This window comes from Parus major, chromosome 9 (genome assembly GCF_001522545.3).
Source record: "Parus major isolate Abel chromosome 9, Parus_major1.1, whole genome shotgun sequence".
In the NCBI taxonomy this organism is placed as follows: Eukaryota; Metazoa; Chordata; class Aves; order Passeriformes; family Paridae; genus Parus; species Parus major.
In genome coordinates this window covers 11270222-11284732 of record NC_031778.1, presented here as the reverse complement: position 1 = coordinate 11284732, position 14511 = coordinate 11270222, and the positions used below count along the sequence as shown (strand labels likewise).

The 14511-nt window shown below is 37.8% G+C and overlaps 1 long non-coding RNA gene across 1 annotated transcript in view; it reads right to left on the bottom strand.

The window, feature by feature from the left end:
• The window catches only part of LOC107208517, a 109075-nt gene that overhangs the window by 94212 nt on the left and 352 nt on the right, over nucleotides 1–14511 (bottom strand). The gene's annotated exons all lie outside the window — the stretch shown is intronic.

The window sequence follows — 14511 nt, the reverse complement described above, 5'->3', positions numbered from 1 at the left end:
AGGCAAGCTTTTACAAATACTAATTACCCAAATGTTTTTTTTAGACACAGAAAATACAGTCTTTTTAATGAACCCAGATCACAGTCATTTAAAAACACCTAGAAAGCATTCTGGGGAACTACTTCAAGTGCAAATTCAATTTTGAAAGTGGCATTTCAACCAGCTTATTTACAATTAATAAATACAACTATATAGGCACAGAAAGCCAACTCCTAATAGTAAAAAAAGAAGTATGACAGATATCACCAAATTAGGCAACGGTAAAAACATTTTACTAGGAAAACAAGTTTTGATAGTAATTTTACCTCTGGACTTTTAAAGGGTATTTTTTCAGTTCCTCAGTAAAGAGGGCCTTAGTTCACTACAAGTCACCCAAACAAGGCTACACACAATAATTAGCTCAGCCCAGCTAATCATCTTAAGCCATACAAGAAGCAGGGCTGCCTTGGTAGGCCAGCCCCAAAACAGGATCCTCAGAATGTCACTCAGAGCAGCTCAGTCCTGCCTCAGCTGTGCCCTGCAGTGCTTCCATGGCCAGCTGAGATCTCCAGGATGAGCTGCTGAGGAAGCCTGCGTGCTCACAGGATCAGGATTTGCACAGGACAGCACTACAGGGCAAAGAGCACCAAAAAACCCTGAAACCACAGAACAGCCCCACTCCTCACTCTCAGTACTGCAATTCCTGCCCTGGGAGCATCTGGTGCCGTAAGGAAATGAAAAGCAGGATCATGAGAATCTCCAAGTCAAAAACAAGGCAATGCCATCTCACTGCTCCCAAGGCTGGATGTCTGCCAGGGGAGATCTCCAACCCAACCCCATAAATGCTGCTGCTGCTGACCGAGACCAGGGCAATGCTTTTCCCCTACACTCAGAAGGGATTGAGAAATTTGCTTTTGCATTCACCAGTTTCTTCAGGGATATGAGCACTTCATTCTGGGGCAAATGTCACGATTCCTTCTCCTAGAAGGAACCTAGTTCCTCCTAGTTCTTCCCCAAGGTAGTTCTTACAATGCTGTGAAGAAGAAAGCATCCACTAAATTATTATAGATTAAAACTCTTTCTTGCCATCTCAAGCCCAATGAAGAGATTTTCAACGAGCCCTTGCAGAGATTTAGTGGTGAAAAGAGCACAGAGATTTCTGACACAGCAGAGTTTTCAAAATGGAATTTAAAAAATCATATTTGGAAAAGGAAATGAAATTAAATAAAAGTATTAAAATCAGAATCACATGGTAACTTTCTCCTTCAATGATTCAACTTGTACTGGCAATCTGAGGGTAAACTGCAATTGTAATTAATATTTTGTAAGGTACTCAATGATGTAGCCAAATATTAGCTGCCATACTCTTGGAAAACATTATTTTTCTGCCAAGCTTTCCTTTTGTTTTACAAAGCTATGAATAAATATTGTAGAATGTTATACAGAATTGCTGTTTGATAATACTTTTTTTCTTGGTAAACCTAACTTTTATCAGACTTTTATAATGTACAGATGGCATGTAAGAAAAAAATGTAATTTTAAATAGAAAAGTCTTGAATAATTATGGTTGAATAATTCCTCTCACTTTTCTATTGAACTTTGTAGTATAAATTTTGGACTGGATTTGACACATTTTTCGATTCAAGCAGATCAGTCTGCAGTACTGCATACAAAACAGAGCAAGGAATCCCAGACCCACATGGAGTGCAAACTCAAAAAAGGTTTGACCCATCAGCAGCTTTATGTAGTAGTTTATTTGGGGATCAGCCAGCTGTTTTTGGCTGCCTCTTCACCAGAACTGAGCTATTGTCAGGCACTCTAAAAGAGCAAAACAACTTTGTTGAATTCTATTAAAAATATAAAAGAACAATGCAGCCAAAAAACTTAAAATAAAGGAATAAGGAAGTTAAAACCTGTATTTTACCAAAAAAAAAAAAAAACAACAAAACAATTTAGAGAAGTCTTGTCTTCATACAAGTAGGAAACATGACAATTTAATATTATTTATAATTTAATAACTGAAGAAATTAGTCTGTGCTCTCATGTAACCCTATGAGTGCATAGATTCATATTCTAACAGAGGCATTTACAGCATAGTAACTTCAGAGACCACTAAAACCATAAGAGGGAAGTTACTCTCTGCCTCTGCATGCATACAGTTTCTCAGTAATCATGCATAGCCCTTATTAATGACCATCTTTTACAGCATGATAATATTTTCCACTAGAATTCCTATGAAATCACACTCCAACAGAAACAACTGCTATTTTTTTCAGGAAGTCCTAAATATTTTTGTTATTAACAAAAATAAAACAAAAGCTCTAATAATGTTGGTCCAATGATTATAAACAACTGATAGAACATATAAGCTCATCTACTTGTCTAAATAGATGGAATATTTTTAAGGATATTTAAAAAACACACTGTGAGAATGCATTAATATAACACCTTCCAGCCTAGCCTTAAAGGAGTGCAAATTCCTAGAGTTTTCCTGAGCTATTGCACATACCCAGGCTCTGGACTGCAGCAATCACCAGCTCTCTGATATGAGACAGAAAACACATGGACACTCTCATGATATCAAAACTTTGTCCCCTTCACTGAGAGCAGGGACAAAACTAGGTAATAAAGAGTTTTGATAGAGCTCCCAAGCATCACAGCAACTTTCTGCCCTGCTCTATATATATTCTTTCTTTATATAAATTTTAAATTTTTTTAATTGAGCAACAAAATAATTTTCATTTGCTGCATTGTCTAATTTTAACTGTGAAAATGCCTTGAGAATTGGGACCAAACAGGTATTAAGGCCTAATGTGACTTTCATAAATATTTATTTTCATTTTTTACCTCTAACAATTTATTTCTACCTGTAAGCTACCTAAGTAAGGTTTAAGATGCAGCAAATTAATATCTGTTTAGAATAACCTCCTATCAAAGGCTTGCTGAAGAGGTAAGATTTAGAGATATTCAAGGAAAGACTTGTTCTTCCACTTCCACAAGTTCTTCCACTGTGTTCACACCCAAATTGTGTTCTAAGTGAAGAACAATTGCACCACTTTCCTTTAATTTTGGCAACAACACAGAGCCACCAAACATTCTCAGCTAGCAGCTTATGCCTGAATAAATAATATATAGACATGGAGTTTTTTTCCTCTTAGAGGGTCTCAGAACATGTATTGCTCAGCCTATGTACTTATACATGCTTACACTGATGAAATAAGATATTTGCTAACCATCAACCAGACACTGGTTTTGGGTATTTAGCAGCCAAACAGGAGAACACATATTGTACTGGCAAAGAGAAATCCATAAATAAATATTTGCCAAGCATATCACATCCTTGGATACCATATGCTCTTATGACAGTACAGCAAGCATGGCACAGTAATAAATTTGATTACCTAAATTCCATTAATACTTAGAGAAAGCTGAGCATCTACCACTCAGCAAAGTGCTAGGGTTGTTCTGCCACCGAAGTGTTGGGACTTCCCACTCCCCCCATCCCTTCAGTCTAAGAACAGATACACAAGTTTAGTCTTTGTAACAGATTGCACTAAAATATCTGGCACCCTTACAATTCATAAATGTTTGCCAAATAACATGTATGCAGAGATATCTTAATAATAAATGCACCAGCTGTTTGCTATCTTAGGATGTAATAGAGAAACAGTGAGAAATTATCTGTTATCATTGTGTTACAAAATGCAAGTCAAGACAAAAATAATAAAGGCATTGTTTATGACACAGCTTACAAACAAAATAATGTCTTTCAGAATTTTAGATAAAAAAACTGGAGAGGCAGAAACCCACAGAGGCAGTGTCCTTAAATAATCAAAGCAATCTAGCAGCAAATGAAAGTCATCTTTTGAGTATGGGTTTCCCAATTTATTTATTTTTTTTTACATTCAGGTCAGAGACCCCATGGACACAAACATCAGGGACAACAAAACCCACAGTGATCCTAAATTCACTCTTAATCTCCCAGCTGGCATGTACAGCTTTCAAAAAAGTGTATACTGCATGGGTCTGCCTACAGATTGAAAGACACCATTCATTTGTAACAGAAACTCTATTTGAAATTTTGTTTCATTTTCCTTTTTTCTGGTCACAGAAATAAATTGACAACAACCAGCAAAGGCAGGGTAAGCTATGCTTTCAAACCTGTGACTCCTATCAGATATGAGACTAAAAACTGGCTGCTATTTCCACTTTTGGGTTTGTATTTTCAAGTATCTCACAGAAAGATAGAGCCCAAGTTATTGTTAAAGTGACATTGTCAAGAATGGCAGACCTGAATTAGACTTGCCTGACATGATCTGAACTATTGATTCATGCACACACACCACATTTGAGCAATGAAATACACAGCTCCTTGCTCTTTGAAGGGTTCCAAAAAACAACATTCTCCACAATCTCAGTACCATTCTGCCTGTTTGAAAGACAAAAGTTCAGCACAAATGTCAATATATATTTGAGACACGCAGTCATGATGAGGAATTATTGCCTTGTCAGGTTTGTCCATTTCACATAATAGCAGTCTGGAGCTTATAGACCTCCCAGGCCAGAGGAGGAACTGCTATCTCAAACTGAATTCAGTTCCAGGCATCAAACAGTTATTTTACCTTCTTTTGTTGCACATTTGGAGGGAATTTGGTATGCATGTGTGCAGAGGCCACCTGGCTGGGTGAGTGTAACTACACTGTAGCTTTTAAGTAGAAGCATCAGAACTGTGCAAGAGATTCCTTTGGGGATTTCCTCTCTTCCACTTCTTTTCATAAAAGGTGCACTTTAAATGCAGTCTAAAAACAATGGCATTTTCCTCCTATACAAAGATGCCTACATTAGAGAGAAATCCACTTACAGCCACACTAATGGCAGCCAGCATTTCTGGTGATTCAGAGGTTCCAAGAGAAATATGTTTCTACTTAAAAGCTGCAAAAGTTCCAAGCAGTTGTGTAACAGTGAAATGGCACTTAGGCAGCTGCTAAGGTGTAACCTCACTTAGAAGTCACACAGGTCATCTGGAAACACAGTTTGGAGTAGAATTTTAATAACTTATCTCTAGGTGGAGACAATGTCATGCAGGCCTCCTCAGGAGCCCATGAATTATATTCAGTATTAGAAAAACAGTACATTCAGAAGATCCCTAAAAGCCATCAGCCTTGAAATGTAACACCCATATTATCTGTCTTCCTCCAAAAGAGGGGACAGCAAAATACAGAGTGACATATGTTGGGTGTCAAATTCACCACATGAAATGACAATTTCATTTACATAAAAGCAGCATTACAAGGTTTTAATTAGTACTAATGGTTGTTAGACTCTCAGAAAAAAACCCAAAATGTGGTAGAAAGTGAGGAAATACTAGAAGGGCAAGTGTACAAAAACACAGCAATATATTCTTTGCTCGTTTGACAGGTATAGTTCACTTTTTACGATATTCCATAGCATGAAGTGCCCTGCAGTACATTTATTTAAAGGATAATCAAGTTCATTGCAGTAATCTGTACTCTGTAAGTGCCTCTAGTCAACACCCACTGGAAGCATTTAAATGACTCCATTTTATTTGCACAATACAAAATGCTATGTGGGGTAAAGCTGATGGATTTAGGACTCCATTTCCTTTGCCCCAAAGCAGCTCAGGTTGGTAGCATTTCAATGGATAATTTCAAATCCATCACTTTGAGTTGCTGAAAACAGTCAAGACTCAGGTCTGAAATAATGAGGATAGCAGGATGGGATCCCTGTATTCTGGAGGGTCTCCTCCTCCTATCACCCAACCTCACTGCTCTTGCTCTGGAGTCAAACCTTTGGCCAAGCCAATTTAATTCATTAAACAGCAACTTTCCCACCAGACAGCTTTGTCACTCTAACCTTACTGGGGTCTGGGCACACAGGCAACAGAGGAGCACTACAGATTTGGAATTTGGTCTGCTCAGTCTTCCAAGACTGAAATAAAAAATAAAGTTGGGACTTTAAAGTACTACACGTTGTCAGTGAAGGCACACAGATTTTTGCAGTTGGTCTGAAAATCCTTTCATAAGATTGGTGAAAGATCTGCATACAGGAAATGTATGCATATATTATAACTTCAAGGGGTTGATTTAACAAAAAAACTTAAACAAACCATTTTGGTCTTCCTTAAAATACAATGGCCTCCAGGGATCACTACCTACAAATGCCTTGTAGAACAATTGTAGGTCCTAGATGTTTCAAGCCATTGTATATTAAATTAATAAACAAGAGAAAGGATTTACAAATACTTACAAGCAGGGATAATTTGCTTTACCCCTCTTCCTTCCATTTTTTAAGCCTGTAAAGACACTAATTCACATCAGTCGCATTCCTCCTACTGACAATACAGAAAGTAGGAATAAATCCACTGAGAAAGACAGATACTTGGTTTTGATTATCTTAGTACCACAGTAATTTTATAGTATTATAACACTGCTGACTTGAATTCTGTTTCCTTTGACTTTAATGAAATCACAATTATAAAACTTTTGTCACTGGCAAACCAACCAGATGCCAATACATCACTCCATGTTTCAGGAGAGTTTGAGAAGCATGTATTTCATCAGGTCTTTTTTCCTACTTCCTTACAGAAAAAAAAAATTAAAATAGCAAAAAATCAGCCAACCAACAAAACTAAAAAAAAACACACACATCTCAATCTGGGACATGTTTAACAAAAGCAAGGAAAGATAAAAAAATGCAACATTACATGATCTATTTAGTAGAATACTTGAGAAACGAGGTGGTGGAGAGAGAGCAGAGTTCATGTGTGGAGAACTAAACTAGAGCCAGGAAATTCAACTTTTAAAGATCCAGGATTATGTGGGGCATTCTCACTCTCAAATACACCTTTTTAATTTCTTATTCTTGTTCCCCAAAGTTAGGCTCAAACATAATTTGACTTTTTCAGAATTCTATTTTGAATCAAACATTGGAAAATACTACTGTGAAGAACCCAAGTGGTCGCTGAATAATAAACTGGTTTGAAATTCATTCATAAGATCACCTGCAATTCAGGCACTTCTTGTTCTACAAGAGAGAAGTACAAAAGCAGTTTGGTAAGGAAGGTAACACAAGAAAAATGGCTTTGGACAGAGTGAATTTCTATAGCAGAAAGTTATAAGTAGATTAATGCAGTTCTAGTGCAGCTTTGCAATGAGAAGAATAATTCTTGCTTGCAAGAAGCTCAAGGACATGAAGTAAGCCACAGAAATTTGTTGTTGAAAACAAGTATTTTATTGCTGCACCTGCAGTATTGTCTTGCCAGATACACAGACTTGGCCAGGCAGATGTCTTGCCTATTGTGCCAATTTGGTAACCTAGCTACGGTAGCTGACATCCACTTGAAAGACAAAGGGAAATTCTGCATTTTCCAGGGGAAAAAGAACTGGTTTTGTTAATAAAAACAGCAGTATTGAAGTAAACAGTTCTGGCTTTTTTCAAAAATGTATCAAAAATAGACAAAAATCATCTACAAGATAGGGTTTATGCATTCCCTACTTTTTGCACATACAAGAAGGTTTTGAAAAAGCTGATTCAGGAATGTGTCAGAAGGATGAATTTTATTTGGGGCTGGAACCCAGGTTTCACATCAGAAAAGACTCAACAAGTGGGTATATAAGTCAGCTTGTAACAAACAGGTTGTCCCCACGTTCTGGTGACAATCCACATCAATCACAAACCACAAATCTGACCCCTAGACTGAACTTGTACACAAATTAAATTCATCATTCCTCGCTTGAGCCCAAATCAGATATGGTTTGCTCTCGTGGTCAAGGATTGGGTACAAAATTGTTTGTTAATAAAAAGAATTACTTTCATTGCTTACCCATCAGAACCACTCAACCAAACTGCAAAGGAGCTGGCTGTACCATAGATAATGCTTATCAAGCTGAAACACAGGAGGAAAGGAAAATATTCTTCATCTTAACAAAAATCCTTGTGTGGAAAACTATAGCCTTTTCTATAGTTCTTTGGAACACAATGCTGGAAGAGGATTTCAATCCTGATAATTTGCCATCTTGATGGTGAACAGAAATATAGAAAAGTACTGCAGTTCCAGCAAGAGGACACCTCACCCTGTGGAGCTAAAAACAGTTTTACACCCACACAAAATTTCTCTAAATTAGGAGTTTCACATAATGCAAAAAATAAAAAAATAAAAAAAATCTGGGTTTATAGGAAGCTTTCTTTACAATAGTTGTCATCTTTATCCATTCTTAACTGACATTCAGAACAACTCTTACTCATGTTGTCTTTTTACTGTTTATTTGCAGTGCCTCTGTGAACAAGGAAATCATCACCTTTCAAACAGTAGTAGCAGTAGTAACACAAATGGCTTGTATCAAGCCATAGTCAATTTGATTATTGTCAAGAAATATCAAGTTTTCACTGACTGATCCTATAAACCAAGAAAATAAAGTTTCACAATTACTTCAGGGCAATTCTGTTAGCTCAGATAATGCAGCACTTACAAAATCATGTTAAAAGTCTTCCTCAAAAACAAGAATAAAGAAGCAGTTTACACTGTAAACATTTCGATTTATAAATCAGAAATATGACCACTAATCAGGTCTCTCAGGTTCAGAGTATTTAACCAATGCCACCTCTACAAGCTCTCCTCCCAGCATACCAGTTCGTTTTGATGCAGTTGTTTCAGAACTGATAAAAACCTTAATGAATTACAGAAATGTCAATAGCTGTAGGCACTAATTGGTCAGTTAGGACCACGAATTTTCATAGTTGTCAAGCAGTTATCAGTTTCTGCTATTCCTTATGTAAGTTCCTATTCCAAATATTATGTATTTGCCTCGCTGACACTAAAAAATGAGGTTTCTTTTCTGAATTCTCAATATTTCATTCATGAGCCCTTTTTATGCAGTGATTCCACACCTGACAGCAGGCCCTAAAGCAATCATACACCCTAAACAATTACAACAACTCATAAAAATAAGCAGTGCATAAAATGTAACAGAAGAACATTACCTTACAATACTTGACACCCTCAGGGGATCCATTTTCCTTTCACAAACACATAGTTCCCTTTGACATTAATGGGAGCTACATGAATAAGAAAAAAAGTAATAGATCCTTTGCTTGAAAAACACATTTGTGCCAAGTGGGTATTGGCAACCTGTTTAGCCCCAGTGATTGGTGGGGACCTACCCAGAGATATTTACCTGCAGGCTGCTGGTTCCTGTTCCATACAGCTGAAAACCACAAGTGTCATTACTGCTCTGAGGATCACTTGCTGATTTATTGTCTTGTTGCACTTAACATTCACTTTTAAGGAAGAGCACTAATTGGGGTATGTTCTGTAAAGTGGTCCTTCCAGCGTGTTTAAACACACTGGTACACTCCAGTGTTAATTACAGCAAAACAATTTGTACAGCACTGGAACAATTCTCTGCCGTTGGGAAATATGCAGTAAACTAGAGATAAACTTTTAAGTTTCCAGATCTCAACACAGTTATATGCAATTAGATGCAGCTCATTAAAAAAAAAAAATAAAAAAAAAAATTACTGCTTTGTATTCTGCATCTTCCTTCACGTTCTAAAAAATAATTACACAAGAACAGAGGTAAGTAAAACAAACAAACAGCAGGTTATATCTTTGGCATCAACTGTTCAAAACTGCAGTGTCTATATGATATGTATTCAGATAATCATATTTATATCTGGTCACAGAATTATAGAGACCAGCCATCTCATAATATCTTTCTATGGTAGAGTTACAAACCACATATTTTGAGTTTATCTGTTAAATCTCAGCTTGAATTTCTCATATGGAACCAAATGCAATAGCTTTGTTAAGGTAAGGCAATGCCACCAGCCACCAAAAACAAAAACAAACAAACAAACAAACAAAGAATATTTTCTAAAAAATTTAAAAATAAAAAAAAAACAAACAAAACAAAACCCCAAAGAAAATCAGGAGCCACAAGAAATGTGTGGTTGTCTAATACACCTCAAAAGCTCAACCACTTTGACCAAAAAAAACCAAAAAAATTTCTTCTGCCCTGTTCACTCATCCTTAACCTTCCTTCCCTTTTCTGACTGTTGTCCCATAGCTCAGTTTTTGTTCTCTCTTCCTCACTGATGCCTGGAAATGTAAGCTTACTTTCAGTCATCTCTGTATAATCCACAGCCTCTGCCATTAACTTTCCTAATTAGTGTAGAATTATTTTCTGGTTCTTTCCAGATCGTCAATTTTTAAAAATATAACCAAATCTAGATTTGTATCTAGATCATATTTTCTTATTACCAAATGATGCACCATCATTAACTCTTGTTGTCACAGTCACACCACAGTTTCTACAGGACTTTAAAGTGGGAAAGGCAGAGGCTACTTAGGATTTCCATGGTTCTAAATTAAATATTCTTTCAGCCAGCCTAACTGCCTAACCATGCCTTTTACTTGATCTTGTGTTAATACAACTGCTTTCCTCTGAAATGGGGATCAATTCTGCCCATATCACAAGACTTCTTTTTGGTTTTGTCATTCATCTTATGAGCAGATGCTCAGATGAAGCCATTCCGTCATGTAAGTACATTTTTCTCTTAGAAAACTGACAAAAATCTTTCCACTATCTGAGATTAAATTTCTTAACGTCACTAAAAGCAGTTGCTGATCCCTTCATGAAAACACACAGGACTCTGGCAAAAAGGACAAAAAAAAAAAAATCTTTGACAATCTGGCATCTAGGACAGCACAGAAATCTAAACATCCCTGTCAGGGACCTTTGTCAGAGTGAAGTAACTCCTGACATTTTAAAAAGTTAACTCTGCTACTCTAGTTGCCCACTATGACAAAGAATTCTGCAATATTTTGAAATAAAAAAAACCAAAAACTTAGGGATAACACACAGTGGTAATCTCAGAACACAAAGGAATTTTTACTTTGCAAGCAGATTTTGAAAAGTACATTTTTATGCTGTCACCTTGACCTACTCACCCACTGTCTGCCCATTAAGTAAATTCAGTAAGGATTATTTTTATCACAGTCCTCTAAACAGATGCTTCTGTAGCAATCATGGAAAGAAGAAAGAATCCTGCACCATAAAGGCCTTATCCCATTCTCACATCAATATCAAGTACAAGGCTAAAAGGATTTTTGACATCCAGGCAAAAACAGTTAAAGATTTGAAGTCAAGTTTCTAAAATCTATAAACCAGAATGTTAATTAACATTTGCAGATACAAACACAGACAAAAAATGAAGTTAATGGGCAATGTTTTACATAAAGGGAGATCGACAAGCTTCAAAGTGCAGTGAATGCAGCTTCCTCTGTTTATCCACTCCTCACACAAATATCTGCGGAAACATGTCAAAATAGTATCAAATTTAAAAGTAATATGAACTATGTAAATAATTGCACTTGGCTGTGCACAAGTATCCTGTAGCTCTGTATCATTTCCTGCAATGATATACCCCTGCCTGGATGCTCAGCCTCTGAGAAGAGCTCACAATTCAGTTATTTAAACACACTACCCTGAGATAAGACAGACGAGAGCTGTCTCACACCTATTAGAACTCTGTACTGACTTTAATTATGGCCCAGATTTCCTAATGACTCTGGGTACCTCCTAATAAAATGAAGATGATGTATTGATTTCAGCCACCAAGGACTTTGCAATTATGGGATTTTTTCCTAGAATGAAGAAATGAAGGCAGGAAAAAAATGCAAAGGGTGATTCATTGGGCCACAAAGAATCATTCTCAAAAGAAAAAAAAAATCATGTTTTCCCCTCTTCCCTTGTGGAAGATAATGAAAAATAAAACCATTATTCTGTATTTCAATGCCTGCAGCATATGCTTTTACAGGGTAATCCCTTGTGTGCAGAGACATTTTATTAGGCAAGAAACATTCCAGAAAAGAGCAAGAAAATCCTGTGAAACTAAGGGTTCACAGTAGGGTAACTTTTATTGGGCACATTCTTTACATCTTTAGGGCACTGAAGCAGTTAATGCTTTAAGAACCCTTCAGTCCTGTCATTATTTACAAGAACTCATCCCCCTTGCACTGCAAAGCCCAGAACAAGGAACAATCAAGTCCATGACCCTCTAAGATAAGAAAGCACACATCTGATATCACCCAGATGCAGATAACCTTTGGTAAATATTCACAGAACTTTGACTCCTACACTCTGATTTTGCTGGACTACAGCTGAAGAATATAAGGAATCATGTGTTCAGGGATAAACTGAGCTATTTATCTTGCACATAAATGCAAGAGATGAAGAATCTTGCACATTCAGCTACTGCTGAATGAAAGCAGAGCTAACAGAGACAGAAATTACCACAGTGAGAAGATGGGATTTTTTAGTTGACATAAAACCGAGATCTAGCTGGGTGGATCCACACAGGAGCTCCACATTCAATGATTGATATTTTGTCTCCAAGATACATAAGCAGCAAATTTTACAGGCAATTCTTTCTCCAGTTTTTGTAAGAGACAGAAAACCAAAATAAAAAAAAAAAAAATAAAAAAAAAAAATCCCAAATCCAAAGAAACAGAGAAGGCAAAAAATGAGCTTGAAACAAATGGGAGAGTCACTGCAGTCACTGCTGATAAAATGTTTAGATCACTGAGCCACTCGAGTGATACTAAATATTGAGAAAGGTAGGATGGCCATAAAAGCAAACTGGCTTAGCTGGCAAGTTAAAGCTCTTCACAGCCAAACACAAGGTCAGACATTGGTAAAGGAATTCAGAACTGGAGACTGTATGCTGGAGAGAAATAACTAAAAAATGATTCAAGCAACATATTGTGCAAACGTCTGCATTTCAGGATTCTGGCCCCATGCAGGGAGAGACGGGGACAGGTGAAAGCATCTCCAAAGCAGAGCTGAGGTCTGGTTGTATCATGGTATCACCATCTTCTTTAACCAAGAATACATTTCTGAAGCCTATTTTAAAAATAAACAACCACTTACAATCCTGAAAAATAATTTAGACCCTGACTCAACAGCACTTAAATATGCATCTAAACACCATTAAATTGCGCTGTAAGACACAGACAAATGTTTTTCTCTCCTAGGGTCTTCAGGCTTATTTCCAGGCATTATCATTTTTAAAGCAAACCATTTTCTCTACAATTTAAGCTGGGAATGCTTCTTTCAGACAAAAGAGAACTGCTGGCCACACTCTCAAAAGACACATTGAGCCTAGAATAAATAGCTTGCAGCTCCAAAGCAAGGTCACACTTTCATCAGCACAGACCACAGCAATGCCAACAGGTCAAGGTACTCTTACTGAAAAATACGTCACATTAAACTCACTATTTTGAATATTTCTTTTGTCTCCCATGAAAAACAGATGTATTTGTCTGCAAACAACTGACGTTGCTAAGCGCCTTACACAGAATTCAGTATGAATAGTAAGAACTGCTACTTGTACAGCACTTTTTTTTTTTAATAAGAGGGGATTTAGTCTTTTTCATTGTATATAAACTTATCCAGATATTTTTTGTAAAAGATATTCTCATTATTTTCACTCACATTAAAGGCCACATGCATAGGTAGCAGAGGAAAAGAACCAGCAAACCCCTACAGAGCCTCAGCCAGGGGAGGGGGCAATGCATTTTACCCTAAATGTTCATCTAAATGAAGCAACCACTTCATCTTATTCAGATTGTACAAGTATTTATACTGACCTATTTAAATACAGTAATAAATAGAATTTCAGTGTCATATCTTCAAGGTTAAGTTCTCCATGTCCCCCTTGCAGGCTGTGATGGATTCCAGGTGCCCAACAAAGCCACTCTATCACTTCCCTCCTCAGATGGACAAGGAAGAAAATAAAGCAAAATCTTGACCTAAATCGTAGGTCAAGATAAGGGCAAGGAGAGATCACTCACCAGTTACTCCCATGGGCAAAGCAGACTCAGTTTAGGGAAATTAACTTAATTTATTACCAATCAAATCAGAGTAGAACAATGAGAAAGAAAACATAAATCTTATCACACCTTTTGCCCATCCCTCCCTTCTTCAAGAGCTTAACTTCACTCTCAAGGTCTCCATTTCCTCCCTGCCAGCAGGGCAGGGGAACAGGAATGGAGGCCACAGTCAGTTCATCACACATTGCTTCTGCTGCTGCTTCCTCCTCAGGGAGAGGATTCCTCACAACCTCAGCCTGCTCCAGCATGGGCCCCTCCCATGGAGACAGTCCTCCATGAACTCACACTGTGTGAATCTCCTGCATGGCCTGCACTCCAGCAACCAGCCTGGATCCCTTCCACAGGCTGCACTTCAGGAGCAGAATGCTCCAGGGTGGGTCCCCTGTGAGGCCACAAGTCCTGCCAGCAAACCTGCTGCACTGGGCTCTTCTCTCCACAAGAGCACAGGTCCTGTGAGCACCCTGCTCCGGAGTGGGCTTCTCACAGCCTCCTTTGGGCACCCACCTCTGGGCTGCAGGTGGCTCCCTGCTCCCCCAGGGACCTCCAGGGGCTGCAGGGGGATCTCTGCTCCCCCAGGGACCTCCAGGGGCTGCAGGGGGATCTCTGCTCCCCCAGGGACC